The sequence below is a fragment of the Zalophus californianus genome, chromosome 16, assembly GCF_009762305.2.
Source record: "Zalophus californianus isolate mZalCal1 chromosome 16, mZalCal1.pri.v2, whole genome shotgun sequence".
Classification (NCBI taxonomy): Eukaryota; Metazoa; Chordata; class Mammalia; order Carnivora; family Otariidae; genus Zalophus; species Zalophus californianus.
The window spans coordinates 25,767,152-25,795,139 of NC_045610.1; the positions used below are offsets into that span (position 1 = coordinate 25,767,152).

General features: G+C 43.1%; 1 protein-coding gene across 1 annotated transcript in view; it reads left to right on the top strand.

Annotated features, from left to right (window-relative positions):
- BCAS3 (BCAS3 microtubule associated cell migration factor) overlaps positions 1-27,988 on the top strand; it is a 598,955-nt gene that overhangs the window by 495,835 nt on the left and 75,132 nt on the right.

The window sequence follows — 27,988 nt, forward strand, 5'->3', positions numbered from 1 at the left end:
ACAAGGAAGAAAAAGTCTAATCAGCATTTTCCTTGGAAAATATTCTAGACCGTATTTCTGCTTCTGTGGACCTGGTTTCCACACTCTTGTCTTGGCTTCAGTTCATGGTGATTCTAAGTAAGCATTGTCAGTTCATGCCCAAACTTAGTGAAACAAGCTCATTTGATAAAGAAATGAACTTCAGGATCTCACTGCATAAAATCATCATTCTTTTTTGTTGTTGTTGTTCATCAAGTATGAAATTTCCCAGCGTCTGGGTGTGTGGTGCTGTCTTGGAGGTGCTTCCTTTGTGTGAGGAAGAGCCAATGACCACAATCCTTACCTTTATCCTAAGAAATCTTTGACTATACTGTTTTTGTAAGAGGTTACTTGTGAACTTACACCTTCTCTCGCTAGCTGAGCTGGGGAATAATTTTTCCCCTCTGCCCCATAAAAGATAAATGTCTTTATCTTGTGAAAACCCAGTGTTACTTTTCATGGATACTAAACTATTTCCTTTCCTCATCTCTAATGAGTTCCTGTTTGATTATTGTTTTTGTAAAGATATGAAATCCATATGAAAGCCCGTGTAGTCAGGGTCAGTTTCTACATGGGGGAAACTTGTCCTCACTGTCATTAAAATTTTATCTATTCTAGGCCGATCCCCTTTGATCATTAACAAGCCATTTGATGTTTTTCATATGAACACTTATGTGACAATGAAGATAGCAAATTAAGAATTGCAGTTTAGGATTTGACCTCTTTTTTACTCTAGTATTTGGGGAGTTAGATATGACATTCAGTGTTAAGAAGAAAAACTGCAATGGTAAAGGAGACGGATGGCTTTAAAAACAGAGAGAAAGATCGTGGGCAAACAAAATGACCTGGTGTGGATTTTTAAAGGAGATCTTCTTTCTCTCATGCTCCTCACAAGGAAACTCACTGTGAGCAATGCCATTTAAGGAAAGGTTTGGGAAAGAAGAATTAGTTTCCAAAGGAAAGTGTGAGAAGCACCTTGAGCTTGAATGATTTAACACTTAAACTAAGACCTGGTATCTGAGAAGCTATATCTAAGGGTGGAGAGATGAAACAGGAGGCCTAGGAAAATTTTCCCGTCTAGTGTCCCCAGGGTTTACCAAGACGACCTTGCATGTAGATACTGTTTTCTGAAACTGACATATTTAGGAAATCTCTGAGAAGATCTAATTGCTACAATAAGTGTGACTCATAGCCTTTTGCACCTTCCGTTGTTGTGGAGTCCGTCCCATGCCGTGTTAGAAGTTTTCTGTAGTCTAAGCCTATTTAGTCTGTTTTCTCCCACTTTGTAAACACCCTTTTTCCATAGTTGCAAATGTCTCCACCATTATTTGTTTCGATTTGTAAATTGCAGAAAGGCTAGAATAAACAGTGTCCTCACACACGCACATCATTTGTTTGTTGCCAGAGATTAACTATCTCCGGCCGGAGATACATTTAAATGGGGACAGTCAAAATTTTCTTTATAAAGCCAGAATTCCAAAAGCAATGTTCTTTTCTTCTTATCCCCTCTCTACTAAGACAGGGAAGTTAATTTTTAAGTTGCCCCAGTGGTTGGTAACTTAGAAGGGAATCAGTAGTGATGTCAAGGCTTTTATTTCTTTGGAAACTTCTCCAGGAGATGGACTGGTGGTCTCTCAGTCGTGTGCAGGGCCCTTACCAAAAGCTACAATGGTAGGGACCAGTTCTGAACTGTAAATTCCCAACACTTAGCTGTGGTTGGTGGGCGAGTGAGTGAATAATTGGGTGAAGGCTGTGTTGCCCAAGAGTGTTACCCTTGGCAAGAAGCATGGGAAATGCTTTTTTTTACAAAGGAGAAGAAGAAGAAGAAGAACCACGGGAAGCCCACTGACTCTGAACTCAAGGACAGAGATGGCAAGGAGGTGAAACATGGAATTTTCCAGAGCATAGCCAGGAAGGGCTGTGTAAGAAAGGACTGTTTGACCTGAAACATGACCATAGCGTAAAAGATTCTGCTCTTTTTGTTGTTGTTGTTCTCCTCTGTGTCCACAAACCTGTCCTATATAGGTCTATGTATGCTCAGAGCTCACTGAAAACCCAACACCCCCCCACCCCTCCCAAAACTAGGTCATGTATCTCTTAAATATTTAATATCATGTCCTACATTTTGTGCCTGGAGAGAAACTGTTACTCGTAGATGTCACTCAAGCCACAGATCTTCTATCATTTACTGAAGATTCAGCATCCCTAGTCGTATTTGATCTGGGGAACTGTTTGCACCTTCACTTGTTCCACGCCTGCCTGTTTTACATTCATTCAGTCAGTCGGTCAGTCAGTCAGTACTTTTATTAACTAAAGAGTCTCTTGACTCCTTAGACATGAAAATGAATAAGACATAGACTCTCTCTTCAAGGGATATCCTTATTCCATTTGGGAAGACAGAAATATATTGCCTGTTGGTCCCTCCCTCTCCTTTTGTATCACCACCACCAACCACCCCCCTCACCATGACATTTTTTAGTCTTCTTTTGCATTCCCTTTACCAGATCTACATTATTTTTTTTTAAGATTTTATTTATCTTTTCGACAGAGAGAGAGCACAAGCAGGGTGGAGCAGGAGAGGGAGAAGCAGGCTCTCTGCTGAGCAGGGAGCCTGATGCAGGGCTCGATCCCAGGACCCTGGGATCATGACTTGAGCCGAAGGCAAATGCTTAACCAACTGAGTCACCCAGGTGCCCCCACACATTATTGTTTTTGTAGTAAAAAAGACACATAACATAAAATTTATCATCTTAATCATTTTTAAGTGTACAGTACAGTCGTATTGACCTTATGCATATTGTTGCACAATAGATCTCCAGAAATTTTTCATCATAGAAGCAGAACCACTGGTATAGAATCAGGGATCCCTTATAGGGACTAGATCTGTATCTGACCTTGTGTGATTGTGGTAGCTGTTCAAGAAGTCTGTTGCCTTTGAGTCTCATGATGGACCTGAATATAGATCAGGGCTGATGTTGGGAAGAAAGCTCAATGTAAAGTGACAGAGGGAAAGGACCAACTCTAAGCCATGAGGCAAACTGGAACCCAGGTCTGTTTCTCAGGGCTGTTAGCCGTGATGAAACGGGCAATCTGCAACAGGTGCTGACATTCTTCATTACAGAGTTGCACATGCACTTGGCCCAGGACATAAAGAATCTGAAGGAGGATGTCTGGTGAGAGCTGGGGGGACATGCAGACCTGGTGGGTTGGCCAGCACATGAGCAGTAGTACGCACATGATGCCACAGTGCCATGTGCCCAACATTTAACCTTCAGGGTGTAATGATGGCTGCCGCACACCCATCTTTTGAATCTGACATAAATCTTTCTTGCAGACAAGCCTAACTCACAGTCCTATAGGAAAGGAAATTTTGGGAAATGTCATTCCAGCTTTTATCAGTTGACTCAGTACAAAGCTACCACAATACTTAATTATTTTTTAAGAGCCTTAGGAACAAATTCTTATTCAGTAAGGATAAAGAATATAAAAACAATACACAGGGCACATGGGTGGCTCAGTCAGTTAAGCGTCCAACTCTTGATTTCGGCTCAGGTCATGATCTCACAGTCATGAGATTGAACCCCACATTGGGCTGCACACTCAGCTGAGAGTCTGCTTGAGATTTTCTCCTTCTCTCTCTCTGCCTCTCCCCTCCTACACTCATGCACATGCACTCTCTCTCTCTCTCTCTCAAATAAATAAAATCTTTACACAAAAAGCACTTGTATGTCTATGGTAGTAATGAGCAAACCAAAAAGAAAACTAAGACAACAATTCCATTTACTATAGCGTCAAAGAGATTAAAGCATTTAGGAATAAATTTTTAAAAAGAGGTGTAAACTTGATACTTGGGAAAATGCAAAATGTTAAAAGCAAATTACATAAGACTTAAATGTAAAGGCATGTTATGAATTGAAAGACAATATTGTTAAGAGGCAGTACTCCCCAAATAGATTTACATATTCAAGGAAATCCCTATAAAAACCCGAGCTGACTTCTTTGCAGAAATTGACAAGCAGATCCTAGAATTCACATAAAAATGCAATGGATACAGAATAGGCAAAACAATCCTGAAAAAGAAGAACAAACATAGGCTTCAGCTTTTCAGTTTCAAAATTTACTAAGTTACAGTAATCAAGATGGCGTCTTAACTAACATAAGGCTAGACGTATAGATCAGTGGAATAGAATTGAGACTCCAGAAATAAACCCTCACGTTTATGGTCAACTGATTTCCAACAAGGATGCCAAAGCAATTCTTGGGGAAAGAATGATCTTTTCAAGAAATGGTGATGGGGACAGTTATATAACCACATGTAAAAGAATGAAGTTGGGCCTGTACCTCATACCATATATAAGACTTAACTCAAAATGGATCAAAGACTTAAATATAGGAGCTAAAGCTGTAAAACTCTTAGGAGAAAACATAAGTTTTCTTATGTTTTTGGGGACATAACATAATCTTACTGTCCCCTTATGTATTTATGACAAATAAATATTTGTCACCATGGATTAGGCAAGGGTTTCTTAGATATGACACCAAAAGCACAAACACAATAAAAAATAGATAAACTGGGCATCATCAAAATGAAAAACTATTGTGCTTCAAAGGACAATATCACGGGGCGCCTGGGTGGCTCAGTCGTTAAGTGTCTGCCTTCGGCTCAGGTCATGATCCCAGGGTCCTGGGATCGAGCCCCCCCCCGCCCCCGCATCAGCCTCCCTGCTCTGTAGGAAGCCTGCTTCTCCCTCTCCCGCTCCCCCTGCTTGTGTTCCCTCTCTTGCTGTGTCTCTCTCTGTCAAATAAATAAATAAAATCTTAGGGGAAAAAAAAGAAAAAAAGAAAGGACAATATCACAAAAGTGGAAAGACAACCCATAGAATGGGAGAAAATTTTTGCAAGTCACATATCTGATAAAGGATTTGTATCTAGACTATAGAAATAACTATCACAACTCAATAATAAAATGACAGATAACTCAATTTAAAAATGGTCAAAGAGGGGCGCCTGAGTGGCTTAGTTGTTAAGCGTCTGCCTTCGGTTCAGGTCATGATCCCAGGGTCCTGGGATCGAGCCCTCCATCAGGCTCCCTGCTCAGCAGGAAGCCTGCTTCTCCCTCTCCTGCTGCCCCCTGCTTGTGTTTCCTCTCTCGCTGTCTCTCTCTCTGTCAAATAAATAAATAAAATCTTAAAGAAAAAAGTGGGCAAAGAATCTGACTAGACAGTTCTCCAAAGAAGGTATGCAAATCACCAATAGGTGAAAAGGAATCAGGAAGCTATAACTCAAAAATACAATGAGATGCCACTTTGTACCCACAAGGATGACTATAATAATAAGTGTTGATAAGGATGTAGAGAAATCAGAACCTTTAATATACTGCCTTTGGGAATGTAAACCCGGTGTAGCTCCTTTGGCAAAATGTCTGACAGTTTCTCAGATGGTTAAACATAGAGTTACCATATGATCCAGCAATTCCACACCTGGGTATATACTCAAGAGAAATGAAAACATGTCCACACAGAAACTTGTACACCATTGTTCATCGCAGCAGTATCACAAATAGCCTAAAGATGGAAACAACCCAAATGTCCAACACATTAATGGACAAAATATAGTATGTCCATATAGCGGGATATTATTCGGCCATAAAAAGCAATGAAGTTCTGATACATGCATGACATAGATGAACCTTAAAAATATTTATGACTGAAAGAAGCCAGTCACAAAGGACCATAGATTGTGTGGTTCCATTTATATAAAATGTCCAGAATAGGCAAATCTAGAGAGACAGAAGTTGATCAGTGGTTGTCTAGTGCTGGGGGGATGGGAAGTTTGAGAGATGAGATGATGGCTATGTCTTGTTGGAATAATTGAAATGTTCCAGAATAGATTGTGGTGATGGCTGCACATTCTATGAATATACTAAAAGCCATTGAATTGTACTATGTAAATGGGTGAAATGTACAGTAGATGAATTATATCTCAGTAAAGCTGTTGTTGTTTCAAGGGGTGGGAGGCGACCTAGGACTGATACACTTAACAGATTAGAATCTCTTGCTTATTTCTCCTTTTTCCCTCAGTCAGTAATTCCCTTTGTGGGCAGGTGTGTGAGCAGATGGGGAATTATATTCCATTCCTCATCATTTGGGTTCTTCTTAAATGGCAGCTTCTACCTAGCTTGTTGCGGTGAAGAGATTCACTAGGCATTGTTTGTATTTTGCAAACTTTGCCCTGGGGCCTTGCAGAGGATATTTTTGGGTCTAATGTTGTTGTGGCCCAATGTCTGTTCACTTGTCCCCATCCCTGTTATTGGGATTAGCCTATGTTACATTTGCTCTTAATCCCTTGGAGAACACAGACTTGTTCAGTCCATCCTAGCATAGACCACAAACCGTATGTAAAATAATGGGCCAAGCCCTTGGGACTCTGTGGTGAGGTGGCACTGACCCCTCTGCTTGAGTGAAAAAAACCGGGCAGGTAACCACAAGCCACGTTGGGCTTGGCTGTTCCATGCTGGCTAGATGACTGTGATGGTGTGAGTTTTGCTAAGCTTCCTTTGGCTCACTCTTTCTCCCTCTCCCAGTCTCTCTCTGCGTTAACTCTAGCTTGGCTCCAGAGCTAGGAGTACTCTTTTTTTGTTGTTGTTTTAGTTAAATGCTCATCTCTGGGGTAATTTTCTCCCCACAGTCAGCAGAACTCAAGAAATATTCTATTTCATTGAAGATTGGAGATGTAAGGAATCTCAGAATTCTTATAGTCGAAGCTCCCTCCTTTATACTTGAGCACCCTGGATGCCCAGAGAACGGCAGTTGTGGTTTGTTAAATCCAGGAGGCCACTGGATGCCCCAAAACCAGGGAGTTGTAGAGGCAGAAGAAATACTTCATAGCTTGTAATCAGCACAGCTTGGGGACTGAGGAATCACAATTTATCTTTGGAAGGGAATGGGAGGTAGTCGGTATGGCAGAAAGAAGGTCCAATTTGGAATCAAGGGATGTAGGTTTGAATCACAGCCCTGCCACTTACTGATTTTACATCTGGGGTGAGAACTTAAGTTTTCCGAACTTCAGTGTACAGTGTACAGATTTATGTCACAGGAACGAATAAAAGTACCTGCCTTGGAACATGTAAAGATTTGATGAAATGATGGATATAAAAGCTTCTTGTAACTCGGAACAAAAGGTGCATTCCCATGAAAAGATCGGTACTGTTTGTAGATGTGTGTGTTTATGCGGGTGCTCAGCAAGAAGTGGCCTCCAAGTACATTCTTAGGATAGTGTTTGCATGGGCAGGACCAGAGCCAAGGCTTCTGCCAGCTCTCCTCACACATGCCTGCTCACTTGGGCAGCAAAGATGGAGCCATATGGGAATATCTGGACCTTTAACAGATCAAAAGCTTTTTCCAGCAGGTCTCAACTCATTGGTCTACTTTATTCCTATGCTATCTCAGCTTTTTGAATAGGTATTACATGCCGTGCAATTTAATTAGGAAATTGCATGGCAATTCTTATTAGGAAATAATTAGAAAATTAGGCACAAAATGGTGTAGAGTGAAAAGTCTCCCACCCCTAACTCCTGGTCTGTCCCTAGAGGTAATCACTATTACCAATTTCCCGTGTGTCATTCCAAGGATATTCTGTGCACAAACATCCTTTTTTCTTTCCATCAAAAGGACACCCTACTATGCATACTCTTTTGTATTTTAGTTTAATCATATATCTTGGATATTTGTCCTTTTATAGTATTTACGAATTTCCTTGTTCTTTTTAGATACAACATCGTTTTTCATTGCAATGATTTACCATAATTTACTTAGAACCCCTATTTTCAGACGTATAGATGGTTTTTCATCTTTTTTTGTTACAAACAATGCTAAAGTAAATATCCTTTTATATCTTTGAACATTTGTGGAATGTTCAATTCGAAACCATACAATTAGTTCCTAGAAGTAAAATTCCCAAGTTAAAGAGTACACCCATTTGTAATTATATTAGCAAATGCCAAATTTCCCATCATAGTTGCTCTACAAACTTATACTCGCACCAACAATATGTGATAGCACTTATTTCTCTATACGTTTCCAATATGGCATGTTATCAGATTTTTTTAGTTTTGTCTACCAGATTCAGTGTGATATTTCATTGTGATTTTAATTTGCATTTCTCTTAGACTGGCTGTGAGCATCTTTTCTCATATTTAAATTGCTTATCTTTTATTCTCTGTTCATGGTCTCTGCTCATGTTTCTATAAGTTATTGGGTTATTAGTCTTATTCATATTGATTTGGAGGAGCTTTCTCCATACTAGGTAAACTAGCATTTTATTTTTCATATGTATTACAAATATTTTCCCCAGTTTGTCAATATCTTTTAACATGTTTGCGATACTTTTTTTGGTCATAAAATATTTTAAATTTTTATGTGTTTAAATTTATGAGCAATTTTTAATGGTTTCTCGGGCTTGCATCATACTTAGAATAACTTTCTCCTTCTCTACTGATTAAAAAGTTCTCCTGTGTTTTCATGGTAAATCTTTTTTCTTCCAGGTTTTTATTTAAATTCCAGTTAGTTAACACACAGTGTAAAATATTAGCTCATGTGTAGGATATCTTTACTTTCTTTTCCATGTTACCTCCTTCAGAGATTAGACACATAAAAGATGCTCAAGAACTTTTTTTCTGTCAACTGTTTCAATCTAGACTGTTTCAGGTAGAGGAGGAAACATTGAATTTGGATTGGGAAGACCTCATTGACTGACTGTACCACATATATACCAGTTCTTTACTATGTTATCTGCCGTTTGGATTTTTGTGAATATCTAATAAGATCGAATGAAATAAATATGAGAAAGAGCTTTTTCAACTGTAAAAGAATTGTTCGGGATGGTGTCTCAGTGAACGCATTCATACATGCTTTTGTTGGGGGCATAGCTCAGGGGTAGATTGTTTGACTTTCATGCATGCTTTTGTTATTTTTCCTCCCTAATTGGTCTCAGGTTTGAAATAAAATTTGTCTCTAGGAAAGAGCAAACCTCATAAATGTGAAATTTCCTTTATTGCTTCTTTGGGAATATCTTACCAATGTGAAGTCTTTACTGAGCCTCTGAGTTGGCAGCTGAAAGAGGGGGCTAATGGGCCGTTAGTGAGAGGTTCTCCCCAAGTGTCCAGACTAGTAATTTCTAAGAATTGAATGGTTGGGAAAAGTGGGCAGGACATTTGGCTAATATGCAAGGACAGAGAACCCAGTTCATTCGGGTTGTGTTGAAAGAGTTCAAAAGCAAAATATTTCTTGGGAACTAAAGTTGGTTTACTCTTGGATAGATGTAACTTCCTATGTCAGCCAGGGAAAATTCCCTAGCTTGACCTACAAGGCTGCAGGACATGTTAAGGGCCCAAGTTATAGAAAGTTATGTTTGGATTGGTCCTTGTTAATAAAATGGAAGAGCTGGTTTGAATGAAAAAGAAGGAAGCCTGTTGACACAGAGTCCTGTAGACCAAATCGTTCCAGAAGTTTCTGTACCTCAGTCTGAGAAGAATTGAACACTATTATTTTGTTTGGAACACTATTATTTTTGTTTCCATCCTGGTTTAATGAGTTAGTCAAATTACATCTTCCCTTTATCTACCTAAGCGTGTTTTTCTTTGAAGATTTACTTACTTATTTGAGAGAGAGAGAGCTCATGCACCACATGGTGGGGTGAGGGGCAGAAGGAGAGGGAGAGAATCAGACTCCCTGCTGAGCCTGTAGCCCGACATGGGGCACAATACCAGGACCCTGAGATCATGACCTGAGCCGAAATCAAGAGTTGGATGCCCAACTGACTGAGCCACCCAGGCACCCCAACCTAAGCATTTTTTATTGAGGTAAATTTTTCATACAGTGAAATGTACAGGTCTTAAACATGTAATTAAATAAATTCTAACAATTGGAAATAAATATATAAATGTATATATTTGTGATTTCCCCCTTTAATATTAAAAATGAAGCAGCCCATGGCATTTTATATCTAAATAATACTATGCTATTGTGATACTGGAAGTTGTGATGGTTACTTCACTCCCCTTTGCTCCTTTATGTGTTGAGAACAGTTGGGCTACCAGGACGTTCCATGGCGCTGCCTCGCTCTTTCAACAGCTTTACCATCTAGTTTATTTTTTAATACACATGGGACTGTTGGTGCTGGAAAAGTACCAAGGAATCGAACTTGTCTTGGTTTCGTACAGCTGATGCACACCAGGCACGGCGTATGGTCCTTGTTGCCTTCTCCCTGTCTTCATCCCACGCAAGTGGCAGAGGCATGGGCAAGTGCATTGAGAGGGGAGCTGTACCAAAATGAAACGTAAACATAAATAGATTTTTGAGCCGTTAGAGCTTGAGAACCATAGTTCAAGTTAGAACTGGACCTCACTCACCTGGGCAGCTTGCATCGTCCCCTCGGTGCCTCGATCAGAAGCCTGTCGAGCTCTGCCACGTTGGGCTCCTTGGAATTCGCAGCGTGGGCCACAGCTGCATGTCCTTTCTCTGCGCCTTTTCTCTCTCTCTCTGGCGGAGCTCTGGAGGTTTGCTGTTTAGGCTTCACCCTGCTGGCTCTTCCGCCCGCCTAGGCATCTGTTTGTCCCCATGAGGCCATGCCAACTGTTGTCAACATGGAGAGGGGTGTCCCCTCCGCTGTGCCATCGGGGTCAGTGCCGGGGGAGCCCCCCACCCCTCGGCTCACCGGGCAAGTCAGAGCATTTGTCCAGGCACTGCAGGGCACAGCATGGTGACCTGAGGCCTCCTCAGCCCCTAGCTCAGTGCAGAGCACCTGTTCATTGAATGGTTGGGTGAGTGACATTCTCAAGCGGTTGTCACCAAGACCCTCTCCCGGCTCTCTGGCCTGTAGGCTTTGGAAGCCCTGTTGCCCTCAATCCCTGTTCTCAGTCTCTACTCAGACTAAGCTGCTCCCTCTTGGCTTCCTGCCTGGACCTCAGGGCCTCTTGTGCCCCCTCCTGACTCAAAGCAGCTACCTTGAGTTTGCTTCCACCTCAGGAGACCAGGGACCACATGAACCAGAGAAATGAAAAGTATCACCTAAGAGTTGAACAGTGTCCTTTGCTTTCCCATCCTCCTAGATTGTGGTTTATCTTGCTAAAATACAGGAAAGGAGGAGAAACAAATATGCTATTTAGTTCCTGGCACAGGAGATGCTAAGAAATGTGTCAAACAGAGAACCCGGTGCTACTTGCTCCGTGCAGAATAGTGCCCAGGTCTGAATACTGATCTTTGTTTTCTGCTGATTTCCAACAGGTGTCAGTTACACTTTCTTGGCCCTCCAGTGGGGAGCTCTGCGTCTAGACTAGACTGGAGGATTGACTCAGTGAAAATGTTTACTTCTCTAATTAAGCAGAATTAAGGTCTGGACTCAAAACTGTCTTGGGCTGTGCGAGGCATAATTGAGATGCATGGGCTTTGTGTAAATAATGTACCTCTAATTGGCTTTGATTAAGTGCAAATTAGGATCACACTTCACTCCAGTGTGATTTACATTCCTAAGCCGTTTTACTAACTGAAGTAGTGTGGGTGGCCGATAAGCCTTGTTTATCCAGGGTGCCGAGGGAGCAGAGCGGGGAGCTAGGGGTCTGCAGTTTTCCAGAGGTAAAGAGCCTGAGGCTAAGATTCCTGATTCCGACATCTTCCTTCCCATTTCTGGTCCCTACTTTGGGCAAATCGGCTTAATCCATTAAATTCTCGAGCTTGACCACTTTTTGATTTTCAAGACTTGGGAAGCTTGTCTTAAAAAAGAAAACAAAGTCAAGTGAATAGTGATCTTTGCCTAATGGAAGTTCAGACCTGAAACCAGCACCAGGCCTTGGCTGTCAGAATATTGTGACACCTTTGTTACTTGTTGACCAGAGATGTTTCATAAAAGGAAACAACCTGTGGCAAGTTTTCTCCAAAGAGTTTCCAGTGTGTGAGTATGAGGCAAGAGCCCGAGGCTTCACTCTGTACACGTCTTCCTCCAGGATTGCTCTGTAGTATTCAAGGGGAAAGTCTTTGCAGACTTTCTGAATTTAAAATTTCTGAAAATAAAAAGTAAGAACAACAACAGCAATACAATAATTAAGAACATTTGTTCAGTATGCTCTGTGTACCAGTTACCATTCTAAGGGCTTTTGTTCATTTTCTCAATGAAATCTTGGTGAGCCTGGATGGGAAATGGGACACATTTCTTGCTCACAAACTCTCCTTCTGCATTTGAAGGTCCCCATGACGAGATGAAGCAGCAGCAGTTGAATTTGTATGGATGTTAGCTCCTAGTCCCGACCTGGTGAAGTCTGGCATGTGGCAGAGCCTCTGCTTGGTGCGAGCCTGGTGAAAGGGCCACCAGACAAGGACTGTGACATGGTGTGTATGACCCTGTAGGCCATTGGCACTGTGACCTAGAAGGAGTGTCTCCAGATTTTCTCACATTAGCGTGCTGTGGCTTGGTACAGGACCAAAAAATAACATGACAAAATAGGGATTTTCACACTAACAGAGAGCGCTAACAGGATGCCAGGATCCGTGGGAATGCTGTTAAGAGGTGTGATGTGTTAAATACCCACTTCACAGCCCGGTGAAAGAGTTGCCCAGAGCATCACAGAGGGACTCCTTGACCGTGTCACCTTCAGAGAAGGTTAGACTGTAAATATGTTTGGTGTCTAAACTCTGCCCTGGGCCTACTAGAGTGAGAAGGTAGCATATTTAGACAAGTTACACTCTGGAAATCCTGGCAGAGTGAGTAAAGACAAGGAAGGCTTCCTAGGCCCTATAAACGACATCCATTCGCTTACTCATCCAGTAAATGTTTGTGGGCCACCTCCTGGGCCAGACATTGGGGATGTGACTAGGAATAAGCCATGGACTCTACCCCAGAAGAGCTCTATCTAGTTGGGGAATGGATCTGGATAGAGCTAAATTACAACCAAACGTGGTATGTGCTGTGTCAGAAGTAAGGAAGCATATGGTGGTGGGCTGTCATGGGGAAGACTGTCTGCCATACTGCATTGGTTCAGAGCAGCTTGGAGTTGGCTTGAGGGCCATGTGCTATTCCAAAAAAAGTGCACTTGTTACCCCTTTCACTTGAGCGGGAATTTCTGAAAATAAAAAATAGTAAGAACAACAACAGCAATACAATAATTAAGAACATTTGTTCAGTATGCTCTGTGTACCAGTTACCATTCTAAGGGCTTTTGTTCATTTTCTCAGTCAAATCTTTACATCATCATATAGGTACAGTTTTATGATTCCTATTTTAAGAGGAGTAGACTGAAGCTTGGGAACTAAGTAACTTACCAGAGATAGGAACCAGAACTCAAATTTCTGAAGCTCTGGGTCTGGTGCTGACTTTTGCACCAACAGGCAGTGAGCTCTTGAGCAAGTTGCTTCCTGTCCCTGCCTCAGTTCCCTCCCTAGCCTCACCATCAAATGAGGCACTCACCCGGCTTCCTGAATCACAGAAAACACTTGGGGTGTGGCTAGGGAAAGAGTAAGGTCTTTTCTGTTTGCTGTTGCTACTATCAGTTGTGAATTTTGTGACCTTGACTTGTCATCTGCCGGCCATAAAGTGATATTGATCTTTGTCAGTCTTCTTGACCTGTGTACTTGATTCCAGAAGGCCTCTTAAAATAGGGCCCTCTACCTTTCTGTGTCGTAAGTGGCCCAGGCAGCAGGGGCCTGATGGTATCAAGTACAAGGGCTTTGCCCTGGGGCCATCTCTGATATCTCTGTATATCTCTGATATACAGTGTCCTAGCTTTGGATCAGCGTGTACTTTCTCCTTTAGATCCCCTGTCAGGCCTTGTTGACAAAGGCAGTGCTGATCCTTTAATAGATGCAGTTCAGCCCAAGACCTTGACGCAGGTAAGTTCTCTTTCACTCCTGAAGAGTTAGGAGGATCGCTTCGTTGTCTCAGTGGTAAGGACAGGGAACCAAGTGTGAGGCAACCACAAAATATGGCCTTGCAGAGGTCCAGGAAGTTTCCCTGATGGGTTTAATGCAGAGATGCCTAGAAAGGAGCTACTCCCTCACCTGCCAATCGTTTCAAGAGGCACTGCACCCAAACCCTGGGTGAAAGTACTATACTGAGAACCATCGAATCCTGCTTAGGCCCATGTGGTGGCTGGTGTTTTCAGGTACCTTGGTGTTAAAGAGAGCCTGGGACCCGAAGATTTTGGTTTTAGAGGCTAGGGATAGAGGTGAGGAAATATGCTCATAGTATTTATCAGCCAATGGAACGTTTGAAATTACTAGTATCAGCTTCCTGGCATCATTCCTTCCGTCCCTCCCATTCCAGAAGGACCACACAGGCCCGGCTGCCTTGTCTATGTGCATTTCCTCCCGGGCAGGGCCCAGTACAAGTATACCTTCCTCTCACCCCATAGTCTACTGGTTAGAACAACTCGTTTCAGACCCTTAATGTTGTCTCATCCTTCTAATCATATTCTGGAACTTTGGCTTTGACCTTGAGTTATATTTCCAAGTACTGAGCATTACTTAGAAGAGAATGCAGCCACCGTAACTCGGCAGGCTCGCTCCCAAGTCGTGGGGGTGGGGTAAGGGTGCCAACCCAGTAAATTCTCATTCACTCATGGAAAGGGGCTTCTCTTGTGACCATTTCCAAACATCTTCGAACGAGCCCAGTTTGGTTTTTAGCTTTTTTTCCCACTCTTTGCTTATAATTTCCCAGTATCAGATGTAGATGTTTACCTCCCTGTGCATTACTGCAACATGAAACCACTCTGTCCTCTGAAAGCAAATAAACTGGCTTTAATGGATGTGCTCTCAGCTAGCAGCTAAAGAGTTAAAAGTTTTAGCAGGCAGACTGGCCAGCAGGAGTTAGTGGTGTGGAGTAAGAGGGACGCCAGGCTGTCTCTAAACTTTTTGGCCCTCCCCAAGTACAGAGATGAAGGAAGAGCCTCTATAAATCACTGGAGATTAGAGACCCTGTTCTTGCCGACTCCGCAGGGTTGCGCTGCTTAATGTCAAAGCCTCACGTATTACTTTAACAGCACTCCTTTTCTTTATTAAATCCACTTTGAAATAAAAAAAAAATGATGATCTTTCCAGTAAGGGGAGAAGGCTAAAAGGATTTAGAAAGTATCTGCTATGTTACATTACAGAGGCTAATAACTGTTTAGGGAGTAAGTAACATTTTTGCACCATCTTAAGCCATAAAAATGAAAAGATGTATAAAGGTCTGTTTCTTAAAATCAATTTGTTTGAGCATTTATTTTGCCCCATGTCCTTGCCTTCAGGTCCTTCAGAGTGTGATGCAGAAACTGGGAACAGGAGGCGTGGGTGCTAACGACCAAAAAGTCTAGGAACGCACTCTTAAGGAAATTGTTCAGAACTAGGGTAACTAGGAACACACTCTTAAGGAAATTGTTCAGAACTAGGGTATTTACTGTGTGCAAGTGAGCTATTGTGTGTGTGTGTCTGTGTGTGTGAGGGAGGGAGCCCGGGAGGGAGTGTGGTGGTGGAAAGAGTTCTACTTTTATACTTAAAAGAAAAAATGCAAACGTTGACTGTGTTCCACTGGAGGCCGAGACCGGGCTTATCCCCTTCATCTGACTTTAATGAAGACATATTTTAAGCAGCTGCACCCATGTCAAATGTCATATTTTGGCTCAAAACTTCCACCTTCTGAGTGGGAGGTTTCTCAAAACTAAAAAGTTCGTAGTAATTATAAACTAATTGGGGAGCTCGAGGCAAAAGTTGGGTTGTCACAAAAGCCAAGTTAAAAACTAATTTATATAGATGATGTAAGAGGGGCCATGAATCGATAATCATTAAAGCCGGTGACATGCGGATGGGGTTCGTTATACCATCTTCTCTGCTTATATATTTAAAAATGTTTTCATAACAGAAAATAAATAAATCTGTTTTAGTAAAATGCTTAGCACTCAATAGAAAAACACACAAGACACACACACGAACCACTGTAAGCCAAAATGTTAAATCACCAGTTACAGCATTTTTATTTATACTTTCAGAGAGATCTTTAAGATAAAAGCTGCACCGAAAATTTGGGCACCCTAATTTGCGTACTACCCATTAGAGATTGAAGCTTCTTTCTGTTTTGTTTTGTTTTTTTTTTTTCATTTATAGTCAGATGGCCATTGCTTAAATAGAATTATTTCAAAAAGGTAGGATTCCCGCATTAAAAGCCCAGCAAAAAAACGTTCCAAATCTTGGGAATAAATGGGATCTAGGGACTTTTATAGTCGGCCTGTTTTGCAAGCACCTATGATCCAAGTTCATTTTGTTTTCAGGATTTCACTTACGTATTCAGCAAACATTTCCTGAACAACCACTACCTCTCCGGCACGTTGCTAGCTGCCAGTGATAAAAAGCCGGGTAACCTGGGCTCCCGCTCTTGGGAAGCTTTACAATCTTCAATGGAAGTATAAAAATGCAGATTAAACATAAACTAGGCCTGAAACCTGAGAGGCAGAGCCCACTTGGAAATGCTGCCGTACTTGATGTGGGAAAGGGAATCGTGCTTGCTTGCTGTAGCTCCCAGGTCGTGGCCTGCAGAGGGACTGGGATTTGGGATGAGCAAGGAAGCCTCTTCCAGCCAATCCTGGAGGGGCACTGTGCTCTTTCCATCTGCATGTTGACGTTTGGAAGAGCTTCACACCTTTAAAATATGGTTCATATTTGCCAGGAAAAAAAAATAGCTTGTTTTGCAGGGCTTCCCATCCAAAAGCTGACAAGTCACAGCTTTTGGTTCTGACAGACAGCTTGAAGGTGTCGTGTCTGCAGGCTCCTGACATGGTGAATTGCAGTTCTTCATTTACGGCAGTTGGTGCTTCATGCATGCTCTCATGTGTTTAGGACGGCTGCTCGGTTTTTTAAAGTAGCCGCTCTTAAAATAGCCCAAAATGGCTGTGGAGCTCAGGTTTGGTTGAAATGGGATTGGTGGGGCTCATGTGTGCGCGCACACGTGCACTTCCAAGCTTGCGTGCGTGCTTCTGCTGCCGTAAGTCCCCCCTGGAACCATTCACACAGGGGTCCATTGTGACCAGAAAAGAAAAGGCATGTAGGGTGGGGTGGAAGAGGGAGGGAGGATCGCATTGAGGGATCCTGGAACAGTTGCTCAGACCAGCACTTAGTGTTTTATTAGGAGAGAACAACTCTATAAAAGGAACAAGAGGTTCAATCATTACAGAGTGGGGCGACAGGAGGCAGCTGCCAGCATGACTTTGAAAACCCTTTCAGATCCTAAAAAAGTTGCCCCATATAACGTGCTGCAGCTGCTGGGATCATTTAGGAGAAATGCAGAACTTGGCACCCACTCACCTCTAGGGGATAGGATTCTAGGATCACCCCAATGTTTTCTTTAGATGAGTTCCAACCCCCTCACCACCCCCCCACGTTCCTTCTTTGTCACTGAACCTTCTCACAGCAGTTCTTAGATTTCTCGCTTTTTCAGGTAGGTTTTCAGAGAACTAAGAGAAAAGGACAGTACCCTAGTTTGATTGAAAGCAAAGTGGGGTGGGATGGCGGTCCTGCGTGCTTGGGAATTGCGTAGATGAGGCCAAGCTGGAAGAACACGGAGGACCCCCTGATTGTGCCCCTAGTATTTGTACTTGACGAACGAGTTACCATAGCCTTGCAAACTATCACTTACATGATGTCATGTAAGTAACAAAGTATGTGGATTTCATTTTTTTAAATCTGCCCGGAGATGTCTGTTTTTCATCAGTACATACAGAATATTTGCAAAGTTGAACCCTCGGTGATTAAACATCTCCAATTAAATCATATAAACTTAAGCAATAACCTATGATCATATATGCCAGGAAAAAAATCATTTATGGGGAGTTATTTTTGACAAATGCTTTATTTGATATATGTATAAGATGTTTGATAACGATTCTCAAAGTATAAATGCCAATTACTGCTCAAATTTGGCAACCAGTAGGGCTTTCTCTGAACTCATGTTCTGTGAGCAAGCTCAGAGACCACTAACAAAAAATATTAACTGATGTAATCTTAAGAGAGAAGTGGCCCCAGCCTCACTGGGGAACAAATGGAGAGAAAATTAAGGGGTTGGTGGGGTGTGGAGGTGGTCAGAGTATCATATTGGAAGGGATATGAGAAACCCTTTGGCTGGAAATCTCACTTAGAGTTTGAGAAAACCCCCCTATCCCTCCTATCCAAGGGATGCTGATCACTTTTATTTCTCACCTTCCCCGCCCCAATTGCAAACTCTTACTGGGGGAGATGCCGATCTCTCAGATACGTTGAGATGGAAGGGGGAAAAAAAAAAAACACCTCATTTTTCAGATGAGAAAAGTAGGGCCTGGGGAACCCCTAGAGAAGAAAACAGAATGAGGTCTTCTTGTTCTGTCACAGCCTGAATCAGGCACTTCTAAGCCAACCCGGGGTCAACAGCGGTCAAGCAGGAAAGAGAAATGACCATGTCACTGGTGAGATGGTATGAAGAGCTATGGTCATGAGCTTCAATTCCATGATGTGCAGCCGGATTCAGGAGATCTACTGGAAGTAGCAACTCCTTTTGCTGCAGGGTAGGATGTTGTGTCTGTGGTCAAAGTAGTTAAGTCAGAGACTAGAGTATTTCATTCTTGTATTTTCCAGTCACTACGAGAAGTTGTTATTGAAAAAAGAAAAGTATAGGGGCGCCTGGGTGGCTCAGCTGTTAAAGCGTCTGCCTTCAGCTCAGGTCACGATCCCAGGGTCCTGGGATTGAGCCCCCCATCGGGCTTCCTGCTCCGCGGGAAGCCTGCTTCCCCCTCTCCCACTCCCCCTGCTTGTGTTCCCTCTCTCGCTGTGTCTCTCTCTCTGTCAAATAAATAAATGAAATCTTAAAAAAAATAAAAAGAAAAGTATACAAGAGATGCCCAGCTACTGTGGAGTCACTCGTCCTGTTTAAAAAGAGACCTGGAATGTAATATTAATTTTTTTTCCCCTGGGCCCACAGGTAAACTAGAAGTTCTGTCATGCCCCCACACTCGCAAGCCCTTTACCTCTCCCGTTTGAGACACGTGGAACTTCTCACCAGCCTGGGAAGAATCACCTGTCCTAAGTGTCTTTAAACATTTGATTAAGCCATCCAAGGGGCAAACAGAGTTATGCTACCCACAGCATGGTATTTGGAATTCCTTTTGTTATTAAAAAATTCCACACTGGTAGTATGAGTTCAGGCAGTCTGAGGAGGGCTAAGAAATAGAGGGCTTTGTCTAGTGCTGTTTTAACGCTCTGCTTCAGGTGTTGGTGGGCAAACTGGCTTCGAAAGGCCTTGCTTGAGTCATTAACATGGTTGAATTTCAGACCGAGGCTGGCTGGCAGCGAGGCCTGGTCCCATTGGCTACTACTCTTCTGTTCCACCTCTCCTGTCCCTGTGTGGGTCCGAATTCTCAGGACCGTGCTGTTACTTCAACCCAGTCAGGCAGAGCCATTCCTTTTTGCCAGGCTCCGGCCAGTCCCCTGCATTTAATGCAGCTGGGCTTGGGGATCAAATCAGTCTTTTCCAAACAGCATAAGACAATTTCTCTTGAGACTTCTGGTCCACCTCTTACTCTTAACGTCTTCACCCTGAAGCCAGTTCTCTCTGCTCCTGTGGTGCTTTCAATATGGCAGGTCAGTTAAGCACGTAGTCACCTTAGTAATTCGGAAAACATAGAACTGCCTCCACCCACATGACCGAAACCTTTGATGACATCACTGATCAAGATTGTGGCTGACAGGAAGGTCTTGGTGTCGCTCTACAGAGGAGACAAGCTGAGGAACCCAGCTTCTAAATAGTCCCTGCTGGGTGATGAAGTCTTGACTGGGGAATGTGCTCCCCCCTGAGACTTATCTCTAAGCCTTTGGAGGGCACACTCCCTAATAAGCTGCCTGAGATGGGCAATCCAGACAAGGAGCTCCCTTTAAGTGAGTCACAACATCTGGAATGATCTTGCTGGATTACTAGGCAGCCCCGTTAGCCTCCTTCCTAAAACTCAATTCTCAAGTGAAGAGGTTTATAAGGAGCAGGTGATGGCGGCAAGGAGGTGTTGGTGATGGGAACTTTTGTGAGAGCAGTCTGGCTCCCGGGGGGTGGGAGGGGGATGGGGTAGAGAACCTCTATCTCTGAGACTAACAATGCCCAGCATTATTCCCAAGGCAAAGGACAGACTGAGAGTCTTTTCAGAAGAGTATCTGTCTCTGTGTCTCCAAGGTGGTGCCTTTTCTGTGACATTGCTGCCACCAAGAGCCAACGCAGTGGCTTCAAGGGGAAGGTTCTTTTGTCTGTTCTCTACATGCTTATGGGAAAGCTGGTCTCTGATACCACTCAGTTCAAGACTCATCTTATCGAGATGCCTGTGGTCACCATTTGAAATTTCCGAAGATCCCGTCACCATTTTAAACATAACAAACTTAACAGTTGCTGAGACAGCTCCTGCATTGGCCCAAGAGGGTCGTGAAAAGTGTCTCTTTCTTCCAAAAATGGGTTTTGTTTTGCTGATGATAGTTAGTAAACTATTCCCCCAGTTTTTCCCCCCAGGGACACAGAATCTCAAGGTGTACCATCACCATATGAAACAATATATTTGCCTCCACAACTCCTTCACCGCCCCCCCACCCCCCCGGGCTCCAGGGCTTCTATAGAAAGACTGGCCTTTAGGATTCGATCTCACTTTTGAAAAGGCAGTTCTGACAAAGGCGAAACAGGATGCTTCTGCCCGCGCCACGATGTTGATGCCAACTTCAGCCCAAAGTCTCATTCCCAGCCTACATTCTTTCCTTTCCCTTTACATTTATTACCATGCTTTTGTAGGAAAGAGATGTGTTTATAAAACATGTTTCTACCATTTTGTTTTGTTTAGTCCTTTACTCAAAAAAAAAAAAAAAAATGTGTTGAGCACCAACCATGTGCCAGGGGAAGCTTCCTGGAGAAATGATGGCTTGAACCAAGTCTTGAAGAGTAAGTTGGAGTTAGCCAGGCAGCAGTGAAGAGGGAACAGCATGGACAAAGTCCACAGATAAGAGAGGTCGGAGCACCAGTAGAGCTTCATTTCGTTTGGGAAGGCCAGGATGTAGGTCACAAATAGGAGATGGGGTGGGGAGAAAGAAAAGGTTGGTCATAAGGAGTTTAGATGTCATGGTAGGAGCCTGAAGATTTTGGGGAGCTCTTGTGGAATTTAAAGCAAGACAATATGATCAGACATGTGCTTCAGAAAAACCACGTTGGCTACAGTGTGGAAAATGGGTTAAAGTGGGGGTGAGGCTGGATTCAGGAAAATCATCAGGTCCCAACTCTGAGGTAGTGTGCAAAATGTGAGAGAAAGTTAGGGGGGCTCTATGAGGGCTAATGGCATATTGTGCCCAGAATGTAATAAAGAGGGAGGAGTCCGGGACAATACTCAAAGCCTGACAAACTGAGTAGAAGGCAGTACCATTCATACAGAAAGAGGGTGGGGGATGGAGGAGAAAAGATATGTTTACTTCATAACCTATTGAATTTAAAGAGCCCAAGGAACAACCAAGAGACATGGTGGCCAAAGTCATGTTCCTTGACTTTCTCTTTCTTGCCTTAGACTGCCCCACTGTCCTTAGTGATTTGTTTGTGCATGTGAGTGGGGGTGGAGGAGGGGGAGAAGAGGCATGTGGAAACTCTCAACATCCAAGAGAAGTTAGCATAAACCCTTCTGTTGAGATTATTTCCACAATTTGACCAGATGTTTAAGCAAATTAACAAATGATTAAAGCAGCAGTCGGCAAAGACCTAGCCTGCTGTAGGGATGGGCAAAGGAGCAAGCCTACAGAGAAAGCCAAGCCCAGGTGTTCTTGCTAGAAAGGTCACTGCGATGTGGGTCCCCAGGGCTTGATGGCCAGAGATAAAACAAGGCAAGCGCCGGGTGTGATGAAGAGGGTGAAACAAGGGAGTCTAGAACAAGTGCAGATGTTTGTGTTCATTTGGAGAGTAATTTCTGCCCAATGGCTAGGCTTCCAAAAATGTTTTATTCTATCCATTATTAGTAACACATTCCCCTTGGCTCTATAGTCAAGTGTTTCATCCCTTCAGACTTTCTAAGTAGTCCAGACAGAATAGTATCAAAGAAGGACCATTGATTAGCATTTTGCCACAGCATGTGTGCTGGATCAGCAGTCTGGAGACTGATGTGGGGACCCCCTCTAGCTGCATTAGTAGCTCACTGTGGAGTCTTGAGAAAGTTAAGTAACACATCCTAGCAGGTTTCTAGGGTCACTTCCAGCATTATCTTTCCATATCTGTATCCATTTCTGGACTAAACAAGCTCAAGGCTTGTTTAGAGTGGCAGATTCTTCTCACTCACCAAAGGCACAGGCCTGGATATCAGCAAAATACTTCAGTAAATTGTGCTTCCCAGCACACTTTATGCCTGGTGTGTAGCAGGGCTGGAAGATTGCCATAGAGACACTCACTGCAGCCCTTAACCCATCAGGGGTCATTTAAAATGTCAGGTTTAAAAATCAACTATCTATACTGCCCCCCCCCCACCAAAGTCAGCTCCCTAGCTAGCCTCATCTAGAGGCTTCATTCCTTATTGATCTTCAAATAAAAAGAAAATAAAATGAAAAGGATGGTGAGCTCTAAGATGTGGAAACTCTCCCAAATGTCCTGATCTTTCTGCCTGTGCTGACGCTGGCTCTCCGAGCATCTTCATTCTCCGTGTGAGTTGATTCTCTACCTCAAATTCTCTACCCCAGGAATAATGATGGAAAAGAGCATTGATGACTATTGCTACTGCCTTTCCAAACTACTTCCCAAAGGGAGTGAGATCCAGGCCCCCAGCAGGGATGTCCCCCAGCCTCTGAGGTGGCACTCACACTCCTTCAGTCTCTTGTGTTTCAGGCTGCGTCCCGTCGTCTGTCTATCCATCCCTCCCATCCCTTCCCCAGGAATAGATTCCAGTGCCCTCAACTGCGGGCTGCCTTCCAGTTCAAAGTCGTCGTGTGTCATAGTCTACCACTTGCATTGTAAAAGACAGAATTCTGATTAAACTTGGGATACGTATTTGAACTCACTCATTAATTCATGACAAATTCATGGCCATATTTCATAGCATTCTTTAGAGCGCTTGGAGTTCTTGCCCAAAAGACTCTCGTTACTATTTATGCCACTTATGTTGTGGGGGGGGCCGGTTAACATGTATCCAAATGTTTATTTCACACACAGATCTCAGAGAGCCAGAGAGGTTTAGTTACTTGGCTGTGGTCACACAGCAAGTGAGTGATCAGCAAGCATTGGTAACAATGCAGGTGGTAATGATACTGAAATGTTTTGGCTCTGACAGAAGAGTTCAGCAAGAGGATATTGTTCCTAGGATGGGGAGTGCGGCTTAGCCTTTGGGCCCCATTGCTATCCCAGGAGAACTGTATTTTCTACTCTCCTGAATTCTATTATGACAGGTTTTTTTAAATGATCTAAAATTTATGTGTACGTATGTGCATGAAAATATGTAGCCGCTCACAGATACATATATAGAAGATGAAAGAGAAAAATGGACAACTTATAATTACAGATATTTTTGTTCATCTGGTATCCAGATGATCTCCCTTGATTCTGACAGTTTTGACAAATCAGTTTATTAAAATTGTAAATGTAACCCAGAGCTGTTTAGTACAGGACGAAGCAGAAGGTGCTTTCTCCTCACATTATATTTTGCGGTTGTATTATTAGAAGTAAATATGGCTTCCCCTTAAAAGACAAAACAGCCTCCCCTCCATGAGAAAGATGTGACTTGTCGCATATATTCCCAGTTGGTTTCACTGTTCCGAGACCCTAAGGATATTTTCAGAGAGCTTTGACCTTGATGAGGCACAGGGAAGCCTGGTCCCCATGTTGCCTCCTCTCCTTCAACTCCCCCATCCTTCAACTTCAGGTTTCTATGTAGAAAATTCCAAAGAGAAAAACTTGCTCCCTAATATCCCGGAAGGCATCATTCAGGTGACATTTGGGGAAGGACATCATCAGGAGGGCAAGATGCATTTTGGGGGTATATAAACGTCTTGTGCTTTAGTAACAGATGGGCATTGTAAACGCTTCAGAGAAATAAGTGGCAGTAAGAAGTAATGGCAGGGAAGGCAGGATAGGAATCGTGAGTGCCTTTGTAACCAGAGAGAAGAAATGTACAAAAAGCGAAACTCTATGCAGTAGCTGAAAATAGGGAAAAGAATCCCATGTTTCCACTGATTGCCCTAAGAAGTCCAGGGAGGTTTTTATTTCCTGCCTGATCAGCTTCAATTGACAGTGCCATCTACCACTCTGATTTTGTTTCGCCAGCTTTTGTCTTCCCTGTTACTTCTAGTCTCTACCCAGGAGTAACTTGTAAACAAGCGCTATATCTATGACAGGGCATCTTAATCTTTATGCCATGGACTGTTGGGAATCCGACAAAGCCTATGGAACCCTTCTCAGAATATTTTTCAATGCATAAAATAAAATGCATAAGAACACTAGTACTAAAATATTTTATATGCCCACACATTTATGATATAGTAATACATATTTATTTTTTTAACAAATAACCAGAATTAGTTACTACTATAATTTTAAAGTCATAATGTGTGTACACCAGGGTCAGCAAACTATAGCCCACAGACCATTTTTGTAAATAAAGTTTTATTGGAACACAGCCACGCTCATTCATTTACATATCGTCTCTGATGGCTTTCATGCTACAACAGCAGAGTTGAATAGTTGGACTGAGATCATATGGCTTTCAAAGTCTAAAATATTTGCCATCTGGCCCTTTACAGAGAAAGTTTCCCAATCCCTGGTGTAAACTGCAACAATAGTAATGTGTACTAAAAAAGCAGATTTCTATTTGGTGACAGTCACAGGTACTTCGAACCACTGGTTAATGTTGCCAATTTTCATAATTGACAGAAGTGCTAAAGTTCAGTTAGAGGTTGGCAAAAATGTAGGTGGATTTTTTTTTTTTCCAGCCAAATCCATGGACCACCTGTATTCTGTCCATGGATCCCTTGGGGACCAGTGGCCCCCAGGGCCAGAAACCTCTGAATGGGATTACAGTTTAAAGGAACTTTCGGCAGAAAGAAGGAATTCTTTGCAGTGTGGAAAATCTGCTCCCTCTCCACTCCTCTTACAAAGTTATATATTGCAACTTCTCATTTTCATATAAGGGATTTTTAGGTAGTAAATGAAAAAGAAGTCAGATCATCCCTATAATGAGGGATGTCTTTCTGGGAAAAGCTAGTTCTGTCAGCTAATGCTAAGAAAAATTGGAGATTCTCTACACATATAATCACTCATTACCACTGCCCCATTCCACTCCTGCCCCACGAGGAGAAAGAGCCAGAATTTCCCCGCCCCCTCCTCTGAGGCTTCTCCTGTCCTCTGTGGTGTATAACTTGACTTTTCTTATCTTGTCTCTTAATGTCACATCAAGACATACCACGGGATCTGACTTTATCATTTAATGTGGCTATGATGTCTTATTCTCCAGAGACAGCCTCAAGTATTCAGCAATAACTCATGTCCACTTAATGTGAAAATTGGTACCATCTAATAGAATCTTCAACATGCTAACCACACCATTCCAATAATGAAATGCAAATTTTTCTGCCCTTCTTTTTTTTCAGTATGGTCATTTTTCGACTCTGAAGGAATGAAATATCCTCTTTATTATGAATTGAGAACTGGAAATAAAAATGTGTTGTTTTCTTACACTAATTTTAAATAGTCTCTTTAGCAGGAGCCCTAAGATATCTTATTTAATCCTTACAACAGACTCACAAGGTCCATGTCACTATTGCCATTTTACTGCTAAGAAAACGAAGATATACAGAGTTAAGGTCACATTGATAAGTGAGGGGATTCCAGACTTCATTTATCTTTTTTCCAGCTTTGAAAGAAAAGACAACCTTACTTTATATGACCCTTCGTTTACAGGATTAGCTATGGCCCCTGGGCATTTTTTTATTATCTAAGAGAGAGGAAGACAGTGAAATGGAGTGGTTCTGACCATAAACTCAGGGGATCTAGTATTTGGATCATTTCCCAAGTTTCTCATCTAGGCCATAAGGGCTTGGGGCGAGAAGACCCTCTGTAAGGCCCCTTCCAGTGCCATGTAACCATCAGAAATTCTAGCATATTCAAAGCAAAGGATGGCTGAAAATGCCCAACCTGGGATGAGCTCCCAGCCTGCCTTCCAGGCTGGCCATTAAAGGCAAAGACCTGCCCAGCAGTGGGACCTCCGAGATGGAGCAGTGGCCATTGGCCTGTATGCTGAACAGCAATGCTGATACAGCAAAGCCAGGGAGATTATTGATTTTTCAAATAATATTTGAATGTCATCTGATGGAAACAAAATGGAGAGGATTTATGGGGAACCAGAGCTGCATACGGCTGCAGGAGACCCCATCTGTGGGCATCTTCTGAGCTGCCTAAAAAAAAAAGGAGAGAGAGAGAGAGAGAAAAAAAAAATAGTCTCTCATCTGTGAGACTAGGGAAAGAATGCCTATGTGTGGGGACACAGCAGCAGCCTGGAACTTCTGAACTGCCAGGGAAATACCCGCTGGCTGAGAAGGAACACATGGGCTTCCCAGAGCGATTAGTGTTATAGGTATAACGGAGTTTGAATCCTGCTCTAGATTCAGCCTCAGATCGGCTTGACTTCCGGGACGGCGATGCGAACTGACAGCCTTACCACCTGTTGTGAATTGGACTTTGGTGCTCTCTCCTCCTGCTGTCATTTCTCATTTCTGTCCTTGACCTCTTTCTAGGGCAGTAAGTGCATGGGGAGTGACGAGCACTCAGGAAGGGGGCCCGGGTGTGGGTCGGCGCTCAGGCTCCCTTCCACCCTACCCTGTCTCCGGCTTGAGGTGCCATCGGTGTTTGCCCCATCCTCTTTGGTTCCCTCTGTACCGAGCCCTTGGCACACCATGCTTTAGTTTTCCGATGAACATTTCCCTTTCTTTCTTTCTTTAAAAAAAAAAAGATGTATTTATGTATTTGAGAGAGAGAGAGAGAGAGAGGGAGCACACGTGGGGCAGAGAGGCAGAGGGAGAGAGATTCTCAAGCAGACTCCCCACTGAGGGCAGAGCCCAATGTGGGACTCGATCCCACGACCCTGAGGTCATGACCCAAGCTGAAACCAAGAGTTGGACGCTCAACCAACTGAGCCACCCAGGCACCCCTCTTTTTTTTTTTTTTTTTTTTTAACTTAAGTAATCTTTACACTTAACATGGGGCTTGAACTCACCACCCCGGAGATCAAGAGTCGCACGCTCTTCCGACTGAGCCAGCCCGGCGCCCCTGATTAACTTTTCTGATTCCCTTCTAGATTATAAGCCCCTTGGACAGCAGAGGCTGAAAAGTTGTCTCTGTGACCCCAGCACCAAATTCCGTGCCTGGCACTTAGTAGGTGCTCTTAATATTTGTTGAATGGCTGGCTAAAGAGTAGATCTCGTTGTCCTAGCCCGATCCACCCTAACCGGGCTCCACTTCCAGCAGCGCCATTTGTCCATATTTCCTGGTCTGACCTTGTAGCACCCCCATCCACCCCATCAGTAACACTAGAAATACGGGGGAGGGGGGCATCCTTACCATTACCTCCTTCTCCTTCGCTTCTCCGCACAAAGAAACTGCCAGCTTCTGCTGATTGCTTCTCTAAATGGTTCTCAGATTTGTCCTTCTTCCTTTTCATTCATATTACCACTACCTAATTCATCGCCTGATCATTGGAATTAACCTAGACTTCCTGTCTTCACTTTGGCATCCACCTACCTGTCCCGTGACATCGCTCCTCTGATGTGTCACGACTCTGTCCACAGCCTTGCCAAGGCTCCCCGTTGGCCCACAACAAAAAGCCCAAGCTTTTTTAGCCTACTCTACAAAGTCTTTCCTTGGTCTGGCTTCTGCCTGCCTCTAGATCCACAGCTCTGACCACTTCCTTCCTCGAATTTTATGTTTCAGCATCACCAGACTTTTTGTAGTT